The sequence below is a fragment of the Zonotrichia albicollis genome, chromosome 27 (genome assembly GCF_047830755.1).
Source record: "Zonotrichia albicollis isolate bZonAlb1 chromosome 27, bZonAlb1.hap1, whole genome shotgun sequence".
In the NCBI taxonomy this organism is placed as follows: Eukaryota; Metazoa; Chordata; class Aves; order Passeriformes; family Passerellidae; genus Zonotrichia; species Zonotrichia albicollis.
In genome coordinates this window covers 3103004-3124091 of record NC_133845.1, presented here as the reverse complement: position 1 = coordinate 3124091, position 21088 = coordinate 3103004, and the positions used below count along the sequence as shown (strand labels likewise).

Here is a 21088-nt window from a genome sequence, read left to right as displayed (position 1 = left end):
TGACTTCTGTGACCTGAGTCCTTGTGTTTGCCAGCTCAGGTGGGCCTTTCTTCTATTTATTCATGTACGTGCACTTAAAATTCCTTTTGAAACCTCCCGTGCCACTGAGCTCCCCAAATCCACCGTGATAACCAGGTGTGGCCTTTACAAGGATTTCTTTGCTAATTCAAAGCAAGAATTTTCCAGGACTGGTATACGCCTCTGCCGCACGCAGAACATGAAATATGCTACAGAACAGTCACAGGCTTCCAGTTTTTTGGATTTTGGGGTTTCTTTCCCTTGACTGCAGTTGCCAAGTGCTGTCTGTCAGGTGCTCACCAACAATGGCCAGGTTGGTGCTGGATCCTCCCTCACCTGCCCCAAGGGCACCTGAGCACTCAGGTTGTTGGTTGGGGTGGATAATTAATTACTTTATTATACTATTTACTATACTAATACAGTAATTAATTACTTTATTATGCTATTCACTATACTTATATGCTAATTAATTACTTTATTATACTGTTTACTATAGTATATTTATTTATTATACTATTAACTTTATTATATTATTTTATTATTTACTTTTATTTTAATAATTAATTAATAATAATTTATATTATTATATTATTTACCTTATTATACTATTTACTATAGTAAATATATACTATAGTAAATATATACTATAGTAAATATATACTATAAGAATATGCAAATTAATTACTTTATTATACTATTTACTATAGTATACTATATTTATTTATTTATTATGATATTTAATTTATTATATTATTTTGTTATTTACTTTTATTCTAATAATTACTTTTATTTAAATAATGAATTACTTAGTATATTATTTACTTTATTATACTATTTACTATACTATAGATATATACTATATATGTATACTTTATGTATACTATATTACACTACATCACATCTTAAACTGTTAATTACTTTATTATACTGTATTATTATATAGTATATATGAATACTATACATATACTATATTACACTATATCACATTATACCTAAAACTAATATAACATTCCATATCATCTAAACATCACATTGCATCTAAAACTATTAATTACTTTATTATAGTGTATTATTCTATTCTATAGATATATGCTATATATGAATACTATATGTATACTATATTACACTATATCACATTACATCTAAAACTATTAATTACTTTATTACACTGTATTATTCTATACTATAGATATATAATATATATGTGCACTTTCTGTATAATATATTGCACTATATCACATTACATCTAAAACTGAATTTGCCCGGACTCAAGTGCCCAGAATCTCGTGATTATCACCCAACAATCCTCATACACACACACCTGGCCCTGACAGGCCAAGGAACCAAAACATCATTTTGGGTAAACAATCTCCATTTTGCATTCTGCTTTTGCACAAACACAGCAAACGAGATAAGAATATTCTTGGGAAGGTTTGTGCCTTGCTTTTTGCTGTGAGGAGGAATGTGGGGCTGCACCTTCCCTTCCCTTTTCCCTTCCCTTTTCCATTCCCTTTTTTCCTTCCCTTTTCCATTCCCTTTTTTCCTTCCCTATTTCCCTTTCCCTTTTTCCCTTCCCTTTTCCCTTCCCTTTTTTCCCTTCCCTTTTTCCTTCCCTTTTTCCCTTCCCTTTTTCCCCTTCCCTTTTTTCCCTTCCCTTTTTTTCCTTCCCTTTTTTTCCTTCCCTTTTTCCTTCCCTTTTTCCTTCCCTTTTCCCTTCCCTTTTCCATTCCCTTTTTCCCTTCCCTTTTTCCTTCCCTTTTTCCCTCCCTTTTCCCTTCCCTTTTTCCTTCCCTTTTCCCTTCCCTTTTTCCCTTCCCTTTTTTCCCTTCCCTTTTTCCCTTCCCTTTTTTCCCTTCCCTTTTTTCCCTTCCCTTTTTTCCCTTCCCTTTTTCCCTTCCCTTTTTCCCTTCCCTTTTCCCCTTCCCTTTTTCCCCTTCCCTTTTTCCCCTTCCCTTTTTCCCCTTCCCTTTTTCCCCTTCCCTTTTTCCTTTCCCTTTTTCCCTCCCTTTTCCCTTCCCTTTTTCCCTTCCCTTTTTCCCTTCCCTTTTTTCCCTTCCCTTTTTTCCCTTCCCTTTTTCCTTCCCTTTTTCCTTCCCTTTTTCCCTTCCCTTTTTTCCCTTCCCTTTTTCCCTTCCCTTTTTTCCTTCCCTTTTTTCCTTCCCTTTTTCCCTTCCCTTTTCCCTTCCCTTTTTCCTTCCCTTTTTCCCTTCCCTTTTTTCCCTTCCCTTTTTCCCTTCCCTTTTTCCCTTCCCTTTTTCCATCCCTTTTTCCTTCCTTTTCCGCAGCCTCAGGTGAGGTTTGGTGGCTTCAGGTGTCACTCACAGCCAGGATTTGGGCTCAGCACTGCCTTGTGCTGGGTTGTAAATTATCGATCTCAGGTTCTCACCTCCAAGTGCCTTTATTGAAATTTTAACAGTAAAACCTGTGCAGGAAGAGCCCAGTGCCCAGCACAACTCAAGCGATTAAATTAAAACGTTTTTTGGGGTGCACTGACAGATTTACAACTTAAATATTGTGCTTTGAAACAATTTCAGGCATTTCATATCAAGGTAATATAGTTTGGCCCGAAAAACAAATGTTTGCAGTCTCATTCATTAATTACCATTATGAGAGATCCAAGCTCAGAGCTTTCCATGTTCTGATCCAAATCTGTTTCCCTTGGCCTCATCTCAGCGCTGTAAAAATGACTTTCCATCTCTGCAGTGCCTTTTCCTGTGGCATTCTGGAAATAAAAATTAATTAACCCGTAACGCAAATTTGCCAAAGCTGGGGAAAGGAACCCCTGACTCTTCCAAAGGTGTTGCTCTGCATGAAGGTCTGGGCAGGAGGAAGCTCCTGATGGTGCTGCCACGCTCAAAAATGCACCTTTTAAAGGGGTTTTAGTAATGCTGTGTGGGCAAAGTGAGCATTCAATATTATTCCCTTCCACAGATGGAGAAAACAGTCACCAAGTGACTAAATAATTTGCTTTTAGTCACATGGAGAAGAACACAGCGTTCCTCAGCCGAGCCACGTGATTTTCTTGTTCCTCTCCTGCTTTCTCACCATGGAATGGGGAATCTAAAGGTCTGGCTCTCTGTATTTTGCAGAAAGGGAAAGATCTGGGCCTCCTTTGAGAGCCCACAGCTCCCTTGCAGCGAGCTGTGCTCATGTCCTGGCTAAATTTCAATTTGCCAAGGTATTTTGGATTTTTCTAAAATTACGCTCTGGCTGTGCACGACTCTTCCTCCCTGCCAGGTTCAAGTTCACGTTGAGTGTTCTGGGTTTTAAAAGGCTCTGGATGGTTCCACCATCCAAAGGTTTGCTTTGCAAAGTTCAGATTCCTATTTTAAATCTGGATGGGAGAGTCTGAGATGGATGTGGGGCTATGGAAATGCCACCAAGCCGCTGTCTTGCCCGTGTCAAATTTATTTTTATTATTATTGGTACCAATAATAAACCCATTGCAATTGTTATGTAATAGCACCTCCTTCTTTTGGAGTGTGGTACCTTGCAGAGGATTCTTAATTTTCTTTTTTTTGTTGTTGATTTTTCCCATACAACCTCCAATTGAAGTTTTAGTGATTTCAACTACTTAGAGAAACATAAAATTGTGTTTTATCCATGTTTGGGCTTTTTTTAATGCGAAAACAGAGACTTGTAGGCAGCAGTTGAGATAATTCCCCACCCTTTCTGGGTGTATTCCTGATAAATACATGGTGGGGAGGTGATTCCTGAATGAATAAATAAATTAATCCCAGGAGGAGAAAAGGTATTGTCACAGAAAGGCTGAGAGGAATTTTGTGATCACAGAATCCCACACTGGTTCGGGATGGAAGGCACCTCAAAAATCATCGATTTCCAACCTGCTGCCATGGCCAGGGATATATTTTGATATTTAAGGATGTGTTAAAACCACTTTTGGGGCTGCCCTTGCTGTTGGTGCCTCTCCCCTTCATCCCCACTCCTGCTCTCTCCTGAGCACAACGTGCCTGTTAAAATTCTCCCTGGCAATGTGAAAACAGCAGAAAAACCATCCTGGCGTGTTCTGGAGCATCCACCGAGATTTTCCAGGGAGAAAAGAACCCTGAAGGGGAAAAGCCATGGGCAGGCTGGGGCTGGAGGCGGCGTGGGAAGGGTTAAGGATTCCCGGGCTGGCTCTGATGTGCTTTCCAGGTAATCAGGATAAAGCCAAGCTCATTATTAACGGGATGAGCCGGGTGTAAAATACCTCGGGCAGGGGGTGGTTTCTTGGAGAGCAGAACCGGTGGGAGGGGGGGTTTATTTTGATTTTTATCGGTACCAACAACAAACCCGTAGCAATTGTTAGGTAACAGCAGCTCCAAAGTTCTTTTGGAGCGTGGGACCTCGCAGAGGATTTGTAATTTTCTTGCTGTCAGCAGGGCTGGGGCTGCCTGTGCTCATTCCTTGTGTCTGTGCAGAATCGATCCGGCCGCTCAGACATCCTGGGTGTGGTGGAGTTGTGGTTTTATTTTTTGCTAAGCTGATCCTTGTAAGATCACTGACTGAGATTTATTTATTTTTTTATTTTTTAATTTTATTTATTTCTTTTCCCCCCTTCTCCTTTCTCTTCTCCTCCTCCTCCTTCAAATGGCTGCCCGGCTGGAGGAGCTTTGTGCTTTGCATCTTTTGTGATTGGGGAAGGTGTAGGTTGGATAGGGGGAAGAAATTTTTCAGTGAAAGAATAATAAAGCACAAAGCATAATAATAATAATACTAATAATACTAATAATACTAATAATACTAATAATAATAATAATAATAATAATAATAATAATAATGATGATGCTCTTCCCAGGTAGGTGGTAGAATCGCCATCTCTGGATGTGTTTAAAACAGACTGGCCATGGCACGGGGTGCTATAGTTGAGGTTTCAGGGCATAGGTCGGACTCAATGATCTTAGAGGTCTCTTCCAACCTCATTTTTCTGTGATTATTTTCTGTATTTCTGTAGCTGAAATTCTGGGATTGGGCATCCCAAGCTCAGGTTTTGCATCCCAGCCTTCCCTCCGTGTCTGCAGCTCTCCAGCTCAGCCCCTCCTCAATCTCTCGAATTTCAACCTTTGCAACTCCTCATTTTCATGCTCTGCAGGGACTTTTACAAGAGGTTTGAGCGATTATAGGGAAAGAAAGGTTATTCCCTTTAAAATGAAAGTATTGGAGGGGAAAAAAATAAAATGCTTACAAGTGCACTACAAGTAAGGATCATGTTTCCTAGCATGGTATAAGTGCTCATTTGCTTTATAGTGCTCTCAAACCTGGGTTAAATCCTCCTGAATTGGGTGTTCAGCCGAAGACAGGGCTGGCTGATGATACATCTTCCAGTTATTGCAAAATAGGAGTTTTGCTCACCTTCCTAAAGGGGAAAAAAAACCAAAAAAACCCAGAAAAACAAACAAAAAAAACTCCTAAATTATTTACATTTTGGGGTTTTACAGCCCTGCCAGTGGGATGTGCAACACAGGTCACAGTGGGGTTTTTTATTTTACTTTTAGGGTGCAGCCTTGGGATCAGAACTGTGTGATTTTTTAATTTTAATTTTTTTATTTTCTTTATTTTTTAGGGTTCAGCCTTAGGGTCAAAACTGTGCTGAGCCTTTCTAAATTCTCTTTTCTTTGTGAGTGTTTCCCACAGTGAAATTCTCCTTGCCCAGGGTGACGCAGGGCTCTCTGCTCTCACTCACTGTGCCATGGGGAAGGGAAGATGCTGGAATTCTCCAAGGAATGTGGAGATTGCGCAAAAGCAAAATGGAATTTATTCTTTACATTAAATCTTTGCACACTTGCAAAACCCTGATGGTGAGCTCAGCTCAATAGGAAAATTCCCTGGCCAAAATAGATTTTAAAATTTTTCTTTAAAATATTTCATAATATTTTTTATTTAATACCATTATTTTTTATTCTTTCCTAAACAGGAGCTATAAGAAGTTTCCAAAATCTGGAACCCATCAGCTTCTGGAGGTACCTGATTGTTATTAATTTAAGGCTGCCCAACAAAATTCTGCTCTTAAAAACCAAGAAAATTTGCTCAATATTGGCTTTTTTTGCCTTTTCTGTCACCTCTAGATCCTTGCATCAAGAAAAGGCAGTTTTCTGTGCTAAAAAACTCAATTATTACCAATGTCACACTTTTAAAAAAAAACAAAGAAAAACCCGTCCAACATTTCCTCCTGGATTTTCCAACCTCTTGGCCACCTCTCCTCTTTCTCCTTGCCTGACTTTGCCCTGGTTAATATTCCAACAGGTGTTTCCTTTTTCAGTGGAATTTTTTAGGCCCTGTCTCGAGAGGCCTCCTGCATAATAATGCTGTGTTCATTATGGGCCTGCCTTGCTGGGAGAGAACTTTATTTTCTTAACCCCACCATTTCCCCTCCGTGCAGGAGGGGCAGACTCGGGCATTTCAACACCTCCTGCTCTCTGATTTTTTTAATTAAATCTCCACATGGATTGGGATTTTTGAGAAAAACCCCACATGGATTGGGATTTTTGGATGAAATTCCCACATGGATTGGGATTTTTGGATGAAATTCCCACATGGATTGGGATTTTTGGGTTAAATCCTCCTGTGGATTGGGATTTCTGCATGACATCCCCACAGGGACTGGGATTTTTGATGAAATCCCCCCATAGATTGGGATTTTTGAGAAAAACCCCACATGGATTGGGATTTTTGGATGAAATCCCCACAAGGATTAGAATTTTTGAGAAAAAAAAACCCCATGGATTGGGATTTTTGATGAATTCCTGACGTGGATTGGGATTTTTTATGAAATCCCCACATGGATTGGCATTTCTGGATTAAATTCCCCACACGGATTGGGATTTTTGACAAAAACCCCACATGGTTTGGGGGTTTTGGATGGAATCCCCACATGGATCGTTATTTTTGACAAAAACCCCACATGGATCGGGATTTTTGACAAAAACCCCACATGGTTTGGGATTTTAGGATGAAATCCCCTCATGGATTGGGATTTTTGATTAAATCCCGCTGTGCATTGGGATTTTTTTATAAAATCCCCCCATGGATTGGGTTTTTGCATGAATTCCCCCATGGACTGGCATTTTTGGATGAAATTCCCCCATGGATTGGGACTTTTGGATGAAATCCCCCCATGAATTGGGAATTTTTGATTAAATCCCCCCATGAATTGGGATTTTTGGATTATTTCACCTCAGCCCTGCCAGGAGGACGATGAAGATTTAAGGGAGATTTGAGGTAAAAAAAAATCTCTTTTTTCCCACCATTTTTTTTTTTGCACAGAATCTCATTTTTTTTTTCTTTCTTTGAAAATCCCCTCAATTCCACTTTTGTGACCATTGTAAAGGGCAAAGTTAAAATAATGAAATTAAATCTTCAAGGTTCATCCCTTGGCGCCCTCAGTTGTGTTCTGGAATTGCTGGAAATTTGTTCTGGTGACATTTGGGTTGCAGGGGTGACAGGAGCCACTGGTTCATTCCCACTTCAATTTTGAGGTGATTTCTCTGCCTGCTGTGAAATTTTCCCCTTTCTACCTCTGGATGATGCTGAGATAGAAAGAGAAAATTGGGTTTTTTTCAAGATTTTACCAACTTTAATTTTTCTTTTTTTTTAAAAAATAAGGGTGCAGGGATTTAGGAACTTTGTGCCAAAGCTGCCCTTGCTGTTTCACCATGTGTAAAATGCTGTTCTGTGCAGATTTACCCCCAAATTTGTTTTTTTTTCAATTAAAAAAACCAACCAGAAAGGAAAAAAATAACAATGCAAGAGTCAGATCCTCACATTATTCGAGGATTAGCCAGTTATGGTTTGTCCCAATATTAGGTGACAAAGATTTGTCCCAGTATTTGATTTGATTAAATCAAATATTGATTTTAATTGATTAAATCAATTATTTATTGATTTATTCAGGTGGCTTGGTGACTGTTTTGATTATTTGATTATATCCACCAAGCCAAATTAATCTGTGGCATCACATAGTCTGTGACATTGATTATATATATTATTTGTATTTTATATATAATATAGATTATATATTTTATGCTTACATATATTATTTATATATAACATATAACATGTAACATGTAACATGTAACATGTAACATGTAACATATAATATATAATATATAATATATAATATATAATATATAATATATAATATATAATATATAATATATAATATATAATATATAATATATAATATATTTTATGCTTATATATATTATTTATATTTTATATACAATAAATATGATATATTTTATTATTCTCCATAGTTATTTATTATGTATGGCAAGGGAGGAGGAGGCAAGAGAAATTGGAGTGCTGAAGCCATAAAAATTATGAATAGATTGGGTTTTTTTGTTATAACTCCATTAAAAATTGAGTGCACTCTAATGTTGGGCTGTTCTTACTGCAGATCACTTTTTAAAAGGTGAAGGCCAAATTCCCTCTCTGTTTGGAATTTGGAAGGCTCAATACGATGCTACAAATTATTGGAAATCAGAAAATTGCACTTCTTGGGAGCTTTAATATTGATTAAATAAATTATTTGTTAATATTGGTAAATACTGATGAAATAAATCATATATATATTCATTTATCATATATTGATTTACTCTGTAAATAGCTGTCAGGAAGGTAGACGTGGGACTGGATTAAGAAGTGAAATTATCGGATTCAGATATTAAAAAAAAAAAAATCCAAACCAAGCCTGCAACACTGCTCAGTTTGGTGGATTGGGACTTAAAATATGGAAATACCAAAATTTTATTGGGTTTATTCTGTGTCCAAATATCAAGGGCAGGGCCCTTCAGAGACTGCAGCAATTACTGACACTTAATTTTTTGCAACACAACAAATATTTCACACCACAACTCTAAGGGAAATTCTTAAATATAAATGATTAAATTAAAAGAATCATGAAATCTGATTAGATTTATTCTACTTCTTCACTTGGCTGATGGCAATTATAATCGATATTCTTGTGAATTTTTAGCCTACCCATGCATTATTTTGGTGGTTTTATCTCTGCTTCTGCACAAAGATGAGTTTTGCTTGGTCATCCTCGTGAACACGCAGATGAAAATATCTGGGGATAATTTCTATTCTAGATTATAGAAATGGGGATGAATTTTGAATTCAAGGATGTAAACTATGGGATATTCAGAATTCTAGTTGATATTTATAGCTGCTTCTTATTTTTTTTAATACTCACACAGGCAGTAATATTTAAAAAAAAATGCCACAAATCTAAATATTTTAATAGTTAAAATATTGATCAAAAATCCTCATTTGGAGAGAATTTTATGCTCCTGTTTCTTTAAGGTGGGCCCTGTGCTCTGCAGCCACTGTTTTCCAATATTTGGAATGATGAGTAAATAGAATTACTCCCCCAGCCCATCCTTTCTGTTTACATTGTGTAATTACCAGCCCCTCTCCATGCCTCGCAATAATTGACTTGATATTGATAAATAGATTAGCTAATACACTAAATGATTATTCCCCACTAAATGAATCAGGCTGCTTTTGACTTCAAGTGCCATTAACAATAAATGCATGGATTTGGGACAGCTTTTTGCATTTTGCATTAAGCAGCCCCTGGAAATAATAAAACACCCAGAGAGCAGGAGCAGAGCCCAGGATGCTGCTCCTTCCCTGGCCTGGGCAAAATTCACCTTTCCCCATCTCCTGAATTCCATCCTGGCACCCACAGCATGGAAAACTTTGCCTGGAAAACTCCCAGGAGAGGTTTAGAGCAGATATTAGGACAAATATTAGGATATTATGACGTATTAGGATATTAGGTTTTAGGGTATTTGTAAATATTTTCATGGTAAGGGTTGGGAAGCATTGGAATGGGGGTGGTGGAGTCACCAGCACTGGAAGGGTTAAAAATGTGTGGATGTGGTTGGACTTGATTTTTAGGCATCTTTTCCAAGGTTAATCCATGATTTTAGGGGTTTTTTTAAAGGCTGTTTAAGGGTCAGGATGGGTGAAGATGAAGCTCAGGGTGGGTGTTCCATCCATGGCGTCACTGTGCCGGGTTTTGGGGTGACCACCCATCTTTCTGGGGGAATTTATTCCCCAAAAATAGCGATTTTATCACCTTGTTGTTGGTGATGATGATAATTCCTAATTCCTGTAGGACTGGTCCGGTCTGAGCACAGCCAGGGAAACTGGGAAATTCTGGGATTGACGCATTTTAATTTTCAGATGGAGACGTCACTGTGTCAGGTTTTGGGGTCACCACTCACCTCTCTCTGAGTGGTTCTTTTTCCCAAAAAGAGTGATTTTATCGCCTTGTTGTTGGTGATGATGATAATTCCTAATTCCTGTAGGATTGGTCCAGTCTGAGCACAGCCAGGGAAATTGGCACCAATACATCAAATTTCTTGGTCCTGGACTGTTTGAGTCAATTCTGGGATTGAAACTGGAATTTTCAGATGGAGAGGTCACCGTGTCAGGTTTTGGGGTCACCTTCTACCTCTCTGTGAGTGCTTTTCCCCCAAAAATTGTGATTTTATCACCTTGTTGTTGTTAAAAATTCCTGTAGGATTGGTCCAGTCTGAGCACAGCCAGGGAAATTGGTACCAATACATCAAATTTCTTGGTCTTGGACCATTTGAGTCAATTTTGGGATTGAAACACTGGAATTTTCAGATGGAGAGGTCACTGTGTCAGGTTTTGGGGTCAGCACCCACCTCTCTGGGGGTGCTTTTTCCCCAAAAATAGTGATTTTATCACCTTGTTGTTGTTAATAATTCCTGTAGGATTGGTCCAATCTGAGCACAGCCAGGAAAACTGGTACCAATCCATCAGATTTATTGATCCTGGACCATTTGAGTCCATTCAGGGGTTGAAGCACGGGGATTTTCAGCTGGGAAGGGCTGGGTTTGCCCCTCTGGAGCAGCTGGCTGCTCCCCCAGGCAGTTCTGGATGAGGTCTGGGTACCTGCAGAGCCTCAGCCCTGCCCAGGCTGCCAGCCTGGGTGATGGATGGCGATTCTGCACCTTGCAGGAGGCAAAGCTGGCCTGGATTTTGTGGCATCGGGTTTGCAGCTGCTGCCTGCACCTGGGAAGGGCAGGGAAAAGAACTTTCCTAATTTATTTAATTTTTTCCCCTTTGTCTGCAAGGAGGGCGCAGCAATCTCTAGGCTTTAATTCCACCGTTCATCAATAGTAAAATCGCTGTTTAATCAGAATTGAGGGTGGGATGTAGCAGTGAAAATGTGATTATTTTTTTTTTTTTAAAGGCATTTAAATTCTCATCGCTTTCCTTTCTTTCCTCTTTTTGCAGTCTCTTAATTAACCTTAATCCTGGCCAGATAATGTATGAAACCTCAAATATCAGCACATATTACATAATCCATAAATATCCCATCCCAGCCTCATTACAGCACCAGGATTAGGAAGGGCGAAAAAAAAAAGGGAGAGACAAAAAAAGTGCTAAAATTAATTTAACAAAATTGGAACCAGCCCTTAAAGGGATGGGAATTGCAACCTGAAGTTCCAGTTCTGCAGCATCACATCCAATTTTCTGGATGCCTGCAGCTGATTTCTGTCAGGGTCCCAAATTCTGGGGATGCTTGAGCAGGGAGGGAAATCAGTCCCAAGGCTCCTTTGGCTGGCTGGGGCTCCGTGAGGATGAGTTTGGAGCTGAACTCAGAGCTCCCTCAACTTCTGCTGCTTTCAAAGCTCTTCCAGCTCCCAAAATCAAAAATCAAAAGTTAAAGAGTTTTAAAAGTGATGATGAGATCCATGCTCATCTTCCTGTGAGGGAAAAACTTCTCATTGCTCTTTAAAAAGAAATGGGAGTTTTATTCACCTTAACTTTCCTTAAAACACCAACATTTCACTTTTCTCCAATTTTTATTGTTGCCACCTTTGATTGGTTCACTTCCTTCCTGCTTTAGATTGGGTATCTCCTTCAGTATTCAATATATATATATTGAATAATATGTCTTATAATGAGTTCTTATATAATAATGTCTTATATTCAATATATATTCAATATTGAATGCATAAATATTCAATATTGAATATATGTCCAATATTCAATAGTATGTCTTATAATGAATTCTCATTTCATATAATAATGTTTTATATTCAATATATATTGAATATTGAATATATATATCCAATATTCAATAATATGTCTTATGAGTTCTTATATAATAATATAATATCTTATGTCAATATGTATCCAGCATTGAATATATATCCAATATTCAGTAATATAATGAATTCTTATATAATAATTTAATTTCTCATGTTCAATTTAAATATTCAATATTATCTATAATAATTTCATGTTTTATAATGAATTCTCATATTACATAATAATGCCTTATAGTCAATATATATTTAATATTGAATATATATATCCAATATTAAATAATATAATGTCGTATAATGAATTCTTATATAATAATATAGTGTCTTATACTCAATATATATTCAATACTCAGTAATATGTCTAATAATGAATTCTTATATTAAATAATATAACGTCTTATATTCAATATATATATATTGAATATATATATTCAATATATATATTGAATATATATATTGAATATATATATTCAATATATATATTCAATACTGAGTATATATATTCAATACTGAGTATATATATTCAATATTCAATAATATAATGTCATATAATGCATTCTTATATAATAATATAATGCCATATAATGCATTCTTATATAATAATATAATGTCCTATAATATTAATTCTTATGTGTCCCAATGCTATAATTCAGCTCTTGCCCTTGGTGATTATTTTTTTCCAAGTGAAAATTCAGCAAAAAAAAGGATATTTTGGATATATTGAATTATTTTTTTAATATATTTTGAATGCAATTGGAAATGCCAGGGAAGCAGGGGGATGTGGATGACAAACAACAAGATCTGAGCTCCCTGTGAGCACAACACACCTCAAAAACTTCTTTATTTACCTTCAGCTGAAGCAAGGCTGTAAAAAAATTTTAAAAAATCAGAAACTTTTGTCTGTTGGCTTTGAGATTGGACCTGCACGGACACAACCAGGAGCTGTTTGTCCTCCCAAGGTCCCTGGGCTGGAAATGCCAAATTTCCCCAGCTTGGAGCGAGGTCTTTGCTCAGGCTCAGCGTGAGAGGGAGCAGATCCAGCCTGGGCAGATGGTGGGCAGCAAACAGTGCCCACAGCTGCTGGGAGCTGCAAAAATCCAGGGAAAACCAGCAAAAAATCCCGGGAAAAACAGCAAAAAATCCAGGGAAAAACAGCAAAAAATCCAGGGAAAAACAGTAAAAAATCCAGGGAAAAGCAGCAAAAAATCCCGGGAAAAACAGTAAAAAATCCAGGGAAAAGCAGCAAAAAATCCAGGGAAAAACAGTAAAAAATCCAGGGAAAAGCAGCAAAAAATCCAGGGAAAAGCAGCAAAAAATCCCGGGAAAAACAGTAAAAAATCCAGGGAAAAGCAGCAAAAAATCCCGGGGAAAACAGCAAAAAATCCAGGGAAAAGCAGCAAAAAATCCAGGGAAAAACAGCAAAAAATCCAGGGAAAAACAGCAAAAATCCAGGGAAAAGCAGCAAAAAATCCAGGGAAAAACAGCAAAAAATCCAGGGAAAAACAGTAAAAAATCCAGGGAAAAACAGCAAAAAATCCCAGGAAAAACAGCAAAAAATCCAGGGAAAAATAGTAAAAAATCCAGGGAAAAGCAGCAAAAATCCAGGGAAAAAACCGCCAAACCCCATCCCCATCCAACTGTGGGACAGGGAGAGCAGAGCGCTGGGGTCTGGGCAGGAAAGGAGCTGGGGAAAAGCTCAATTTCCACGGTTTGGCTGGAAAAATCACCTGGTTGGGTTTTCTGATCCTCCTGCTCTGGGTCCTGTAGAAAATCAGTAAAAAATTATCATTATCATCATAAAATTATCATGTTGTGTTCTAAATTTTGACTGAAAAATTGACTTAGCAGCCAAAGGAGATTGATTCCCAAGCAGTGTTTCTGTGACTCCAGGATTTTGTGGGAGCTGTTGCCTCTCACATTTCCATTCTTCGCTATCAGTTGAAAAATTTAGGAAAAAAATCACTTTTAATCTCCCAATTGAGGTGCAGTTCCTGAGCAAATTCACCTCTGGGGAAGCAAAGCCTCTGGGGTCGTGATAAAATCAATGTTTTCTAAGGGTAGAGACACAAGAAATCAAGATTTCCATGAAATGGCCTCATGAAATTATTAATAAGCATTGTTAAAGTGGCAATTTAACAATAATCAAGCCAGCAGTGAATGAATTTGTTGGTGTGGTTATTAGAAAACAAGGTTGTTCCTTTTCTTGGAATTTTGTGGGTATTTCCAGAAATCTGTGGATTTTTTCTTGGATTTTTGTAGTTATTTCCAGAAATCTGTGGAATTTTTTCTTGGATTTTTGTAGTAATTCTAGAAATCTATGGACTTTTAATTGGATTTTTTTAGTTATTTCTAGAAATCTGTGGATTTTTTATTGGATTTGTTTCTTGGATTTTTGTAGTAATTTCTAGAAATCTGTGGATTTTTTTATTGGATTTTCATGGTTACTTCCAGAAATCTGTGGTGTTTGGTTGTGTTTTGTGCCGTGTGTGTTTCTTAATTGAGATATCTCCAATTAAGCCAAAGAAATTTGATTTTCTGCGCAGCCCTGATTGGTTCTAATTGGGCTACCAAGCAATAAAATCAGATCTGCTCTCTTGAACCAAGAGCAGCACTCCTAAAAAAAATGGAAATTTTGGGGATTGCCCTCAGTTTTTGGGGATTACCCTTTGGTTTTGGGGTTTATGCTCCCTTTTTGGGGATCCCCTTCCCTTTTTGGGGATTAACCTTTGTTTTTGGGGATCCCCTTCCCTTTTTGGGGATCCCTTTCCCTTTTTGGGGTTACCCTTTGGTTTTGGGGTTTATGCTCCCTTTTTGGGGATTCTCCTCCCTTTTTCTGCTCTTCCCTTTCCCTGCCCTGCACTGTCACCAATCTCTTTTTGAAAAATCTCCTTTTCTGAGCTCATTTTTGGACAGTACACCCACATCAAGGTCCCACCACCTGCATTTTTTTTTTAATTCCTGGGGATATTTCAGTGCCAGGTGGGATTAAAAAAAGTGGGAAATGGAGTCCTTGCAGCAACCTCTGGATCTTTGCAGCAAGCCAGGGAGACAGGGAAAAATACTCAACATTATTTCAGCCCAGTGGGGAGGGAGGGATGAAAGCTCTGCAAATGAATTCATTGTGACAACCTTTGTGAAGGATCCCGGTGTTTGATCTTTTAAAAGATTTAATAATTCTTTGGAGAGATTAAAGAATGAAACTGGCTTGGGAGGAGGAGGAGGAGAGGAAGTTAACTTTCTTTTTCCCTCCCTTGATTCTGTCAAAATAGTAAATAAAAAAGAGCAAATCCCTGAATTTGGTTGGTTTCTCCTCACATCACCTCTTTTTTTGGGGTGTTGAAGCATGGCATGTTTGTAGTGGAGAAACATTTGGAAATGTGGCCCCTCAGATAAAGATTTTGGGCAATGATCTAATGTGCTTCTATCCAATGGAAACGGAGCTAAAAAGCAAAGTAATTAAAAGTCTGGAAATCAGAATTTCCACCATTTGGGGTTTGTGATGTTTTAAATATTTATAAAAGGCCAAACCTTCAACCACAGGGTTGGGTTTGGGCTCTGGCTGCTGAACCAAGCAGGATCTGAAGGTCTTTGCACTGCCACTGCTAAAATACATTAAATTTTGGTTTCTTGTAGCTTAGAAAACCTTTAGTTTAAATGTTTTCTTAAAACTAACTCAGATTGCTGGGATGCAAACAGCAAATTCCGTTTTTTTTTTTTTTTTATATATATTATTTTAAAAAACCCCATTTATTTAAACTAATACCTCAAGTTTTGGTTATTTATTACCAAAACTAATCCCCGAGGAGTTAAAACAGGTAGATTTTTTTTCCTACCAAATGATCTCATATTTCTTTTATTTTAAAATAAGGGAATGAAACTTTTGGTGGAATCAAACTTTTCTGCTTCGAAGAAATACGGATAATTTAAAAATGCGGATTTTTTTGGGTTAGCCTGGTCATTTTCCACCTTTAGCCAGCAAACAAATAAATACAGTTTGACTGGTGCCAGCTGCCATACACAACTGGAATGGGGTAGGAAGAGTTATTTAATCATTTCTCCATCAAATACTGAGCAGCCTTTGCTATGAGAAGACCCCAGGGTCCTCCAGGCTGCGCCAGAAACTCCTCTGGACTGGGGCTGCACAGGAAGGGCGCTCAGTGGAGGCATCCATTTCAAAAGCCACTCATAATGAAGATTAATTAGCCCTCGTTTAGCAGCCCAAAGTTAAATACACACAGCCAAGGCCTTGGGCTTCCTCACACCGCACAAATTTTCCATGGGAAGCAGAGAGGAGTGGAAAGTGGGGACAGGAGAAGGAGGCTCAGCTCCCATGTGAAGTAAATTTAAAAATGCACCAGGATTGGCTTTTTTGGTTCACACAGAGGGGTAAAATGCCTCAAGGGGCACTTTGGGCAAGGCAGGGTCACGTTCTGGGTCTGTTTGCAGTAGTGCAGCTCCGCCAACCATGTTCTGTTTATTGTCCTTTTGGTGGCTGAGGGCATCCCACCTTCCTTTATTCCATGCAATATTCTTTCCTTCCAAAGGGCCAAACTCAAGTACCTATATCTTGGATTTTTCAACCACAGCTTTGATTGGGCTTCAGAGCTTTGCAATGAGAGCTTTTCCTTCTTTGTTTTCCTCTGAGGCATCACTTGGTCTTGCATTTGGTCTGGACTGAATTTATTGTTTCATCCCACATTCCTGGCCTAGGATATGAATTAAGGCTGGGCTTGGTGATCTCAGAGGTTTGTCCAACATCAATGAGTCCATGATTTTAATCTTTTTCCTAAGGCACCAATGCAGGGTATCCTGCAGCTGAGGGTATTGGGAGAGGCTGGGAATCACCTGCACTTTGCAGCTGCACGAGGAGGGGCTGTGTCAATGAAATCTGGGGGTTTGACTTTTCCAAACCTTTCCTAGGGCTGGGCAGCCCCACTCAATGCTGTCCCCAATGCAATCAATGGGTTTGACTTTTTCAAACCATTCCTGGGGCCCTGCTATCCCCACTCAGTGCTTTGTCCAGTGCAATCAGAGGGGTTTGACTTTTTCAAACCCCACTCAGTGCTTTGCCCAACACAATCAGTAGGTTTGACTTTTCCAAACCCTTCCAAGGGCTGGGCTGTCCAATCTGTAGGGTTGAGTTTTCCAAACCCTTCTTAGGACCAGGTTGCCCCACTCAGTGCTTTGTCCAGTGCAATCTGTGGGGTTTGACATTTTCAAACCCCACTCCGTGCTGTGCCCAAAGTAATCAGTGGGGTTGAGTTTTTCCAGCCCTTCCTAGAGCCAGGCTATCCCCACTCAGTGCTGTGCCCAATGCAATGTGTGGGGTTTGACTTTCCCAAACCCTTCCTAGGGCTGGGCAGCCCCACTCAGTGTTTTGTCCCATGCAATCAGTGGGGTTGAGTTTTTCCAGCCCTTCCTAGAGCCAGGCTGGCCCCACTCAGTGCTTTTCCAACGCAATCAGTGGGGTTTTCTATTTCAAACCCCACTCAGTGCTTTGCCCAACACAATCAGTGGATTTGACTTTTTCAAACCCTTCCTAGGGTGAGGCTTTCCCCACTCAGTGCTGTACCCAATGCAACCAGTGGGGTTGACTTTTCCAAACCGTTCCTAGGGCTGAGTTGCCCACTCAATGCTGTCCCCAATGCAATCAGTGGGGTTTGACTTTCCCAAACCCTTCCTGGAGCCAGGCTATCCCCACTCAGTGCTGTGCCCAATGCAATCAGTGGGGTTGACTTTTCCAAACCGTTCCTAGGGCTGAGTTGCCCACTCAATGCTGTCCCCAATGCAATCTGTGGGGTTTGACTTTCCCAAACCCTTCCTAGGGTGAGGCTGGCCCCACTCAGTGCTTTGTCCAGTGCAATCAATGGGTTTGATTTTCCCAAACCCTTCCTAGGGCCGGGCTGTCCCTCAGTGCTCTGGCTGCCAGCACAGGAGCAGGGAAGGAGCCCTGAGCGTCCCCAGCACCTTTGGGCACACAAAATCCTCTCTCTGCCTCATTGTCAGGGCTGCTGGCTGCTCTCATTAACTTCAAGTGCCATCGAGTGCTCAGCACAATGGCAAACCGAGCCCTCCACTCCTTTAAAGTGATCTTTGGGGTTTCATATTTATTTGCAAACCGGGGGCAGCGCAGCTCCTGAAAGAAAAGGGTTTTCCTCTTCACCCAGAGCTGGAGGTGGACACACGGAGCCGAGGCATGTTCTGCCAGCACAATGGCAACTTATGAATAAGATCATACTTGTATTTGCATTAACACGGCTGGCTTCTCCAGGCAGTTTTACATAATCTCCTTTTCAATGGGGAAGGGTGTCATTTCCCCTTCATTTCATACAGCCCCGCTTTGAAAATGTAGGGAGGAAGTATTTAAAGAAAGTCCGCATTTTATGAAAGGGAAAATTGCCGGCGTTCCTTTGTGTGTCTCAGTAGGATTTGGATAGATTACTCATACTTAAAAAGGAAGGGAGCTTTTGCTTTCTCTTCCCCTTTTTTAAAAACTTGCATTAACATGATGTATTGACATATTACAAAATCCAGGGAATGCTGGAGAGGGAATCAACCGCGGCTTTGTCCACAAGTTGCAACAAATTCTTAAAACGTCATCACCTTCTGAAATAAAATTGTCACATTTTGGATACAGGCAACTTTTATAAGGACTAAAGCTCCACTTCTGAGATAGGAACAACAGTGTGTCCTCTCTTTTTCTCTTGCTTTTTCTTTCTGTTTAAAAATTCTCTTTTTTTTTTTTTTTTTGCTTTCCACCCCCCCTTTTTGATCCAATGAGCTGGGTACGAGTGCAGCACCATTTTCATAAATCAAGCAACTGGAATAGATTTTAATACAGAATTGTATTACTGCAGGAATGCCAGGCATGCAGGCTCGGAGCACTAACACTTCTATTAGCTGAATGCAAGCCAATCCTTTAGCTGTAAGCACATTAAAAGGAAAATGATTCCCCTGCTACATTTTGGGGGTCTCCGATGCCAAAAATCCTCCCTGGGGTAACTCACAACTTTTTTTCCCTGAGTTGTCCTTGTCTCAGGGGTGTTACAACTGGTCAGTCACACTCTGAGGAATATGTTTTACAGCAGATATTAAATCCCACTGAGCTGTTCTCCTCTCTCTGACATCCTTGGAGTAAAAATAAAGTCATGGAGCAGTAGAACATCAAGGTTCAGTGCTGGAAGACACTATCAGCTCCCACAAAGGCTTTCTATTCCTTCCAGGACCTATATTTATATTTGCTGATGACTCCTTGTCAATCTGACACTTGCTAATCAACCTTTGATGATAATTGTAATTCTTGCTGAGGACACTTCATCCCAGGAGGTCAAAAGGACATTTTGTACACTGAGATGCACTCTGTGCTTGTGTGTGACTGAATCCATGGCCATGTGTTTATATTTACAAGAGATGTTTATGCTAACACTTCTCTTTTTTTTTGGGGTAAATTTTTTATCATTCTCCTTTCCCTCATTTGCTGCTGTCTTTTTGCATCTATGAAATGTTGCTCATTGCTAAATCATCACCAGAATTTGAAAGGGAGGGGTGAACTTGCTGCTCAAAACAGAGGGGAAAACGCAAGAAAATTTTAAAGATGCTTTAGTAAAAAACTTGGTAAATATTCCGCTCTTAAAAAAAAAAAAAAAAAAAAAAAAGAGAAGGGTTTTTGTGAAATCAATTGATAACATCTTCATCTAAATCAATTTACTATCTCCTATTTGAAAAGCACTTAGCTCAACAGGGCTTTGTGCCTTCACTGAGGTTTCCAGGTACCATCAGATCAAGAACCTTAAGTTAAGCACGGATAAAACATAACAATGTTTGTTATTTTCTCCCTCCAAAAAGAAAGCAAATAACTTGAGGCATCTGACACTGATGGTGCAGACTAAGCCAATTGGGAGGCTTTTCATTTCATATTTTGGCACTGAATTTTATTCCCTTTTTTGAGTCCTTTTTGCCTTGACATTCCACAGGTTTTGGATGTGTTGGGCTAACCCCAGCCTAGATCCCTGCAAATAATCAGATTTTGGGCTTGCTGGATTTGTCGCGTGGGTTCCCAGCATTAGGAATTCGACCAAAGGATGGGTTTATATTTGTCTGTGCATTTCTTTGGAGCACAGAGTCCTGTCCCAAGGACAGCGGCACGGATCTGCTGCCAGGAGGCACAAAGAGCTGGGCACAGGGGGCTGAGCTGCTGCAGGGCACTGCCCCTGCGTGCCCACTTTGATTGCCCTGGGGTGCCAGCCTCGGAGCGAGCACGGAGGAATAATCTGCAGGATAATCCCTTCCTGTAGGAATCTCAGCATCACCTCAGTGGCTGGTACCCAGAGACTGCTCCTGGCTCAAGAACTGACCTCAATCAGAGAGCAGGAAAGCAAATTATCTCCCTGCTTCCACAGTTTGCTCCCGAAGGACTCCAGAACCTTGCATAAACAAAAACTAATTATAATACACACACACAGACAAAAAAATTTAGTAAAAAACTCAAAAGCTCTGCTCGTGGGCTGAACAAAAAAAGGGAGCTGGGAGAGTGAATGTCACAGTGCCATCTACTGACGCCAGCCCCGAGCCTGGAGGGAGAACACCCAACTGCAGGGAAAAAAAAATAATAAATAAATAAGGCTGGGAGTGTTGGAAGGATTATGTTTAAAGGAAGGAGATGACTGCTAATTAATGTGACAAGAGAGAAAGCCTCACCTACTGACAGGTTATTCATCCCACAAGTGTTAGGATCCTCCTCAGCGCTGCCTGCTCCTGTGATTCCTGCAGAAAGGAACAGCTGACCAGAACCCTCAGTGCCAGCTCCCATCTCTCTGTTTTGTCCTGATGAGCTTTACACCAGAGGAGAATTACAGCCTGCTCTGTGGCGAGCAATTTGAAGGCATAAAGGAATGCAATTGTGGAATAAAACCCGCTCTGTGTGCTGTGAGATAACTTCACCTGCCACAGAAAATGAGCGGTGACTCGGAGGCAGGTAG

The 21088-nt window shown here is 39.6% G+C and overlaps 2 long non-coding RNA genes across 8 annotated transcripts in view; one reads left to right on the top strand and one right to left on the bottom strand.

Moving 5' to 3' along the window:
• Positions 1–2303: 2303 nt before the first annotated feature.
• Positions 2304–20938, bottom strand: LOC113460520 (uncharacterized). Its single transcript, XR_003382387.2, has 3 exons — positions 20808–20938; positions 5277–5374; positions 2304–2740 (listed from the first exon to the last, which is right to left on the bottom strand). It is a non-coding gene; the product is annotated as an uncharacterized LOC113460520 (long non-coding RNA).
• LOC102072446 (uncharacterized) overlaps positions 3777–21088 on the top strand; it is a 35289-nt gene continuing 17977 nt past the window's right edge. Inside the window, exon 1 of one of the 7 annotated variants that reach the window (XR_012583864.1) lies at positions 3777–4173. This is a non-coding gene — a long non-coding RNA (uncharacterized LOC102072446). Of the gene's footprint in view, positions 4174–19817; positions 21085–21088 lie in introns of those variants that run through there. The other 6 variants (XR_012583868.1, XR_012583869.1, XR_012583863.1 and 3 more) reach the window with 6 other exon arrangements.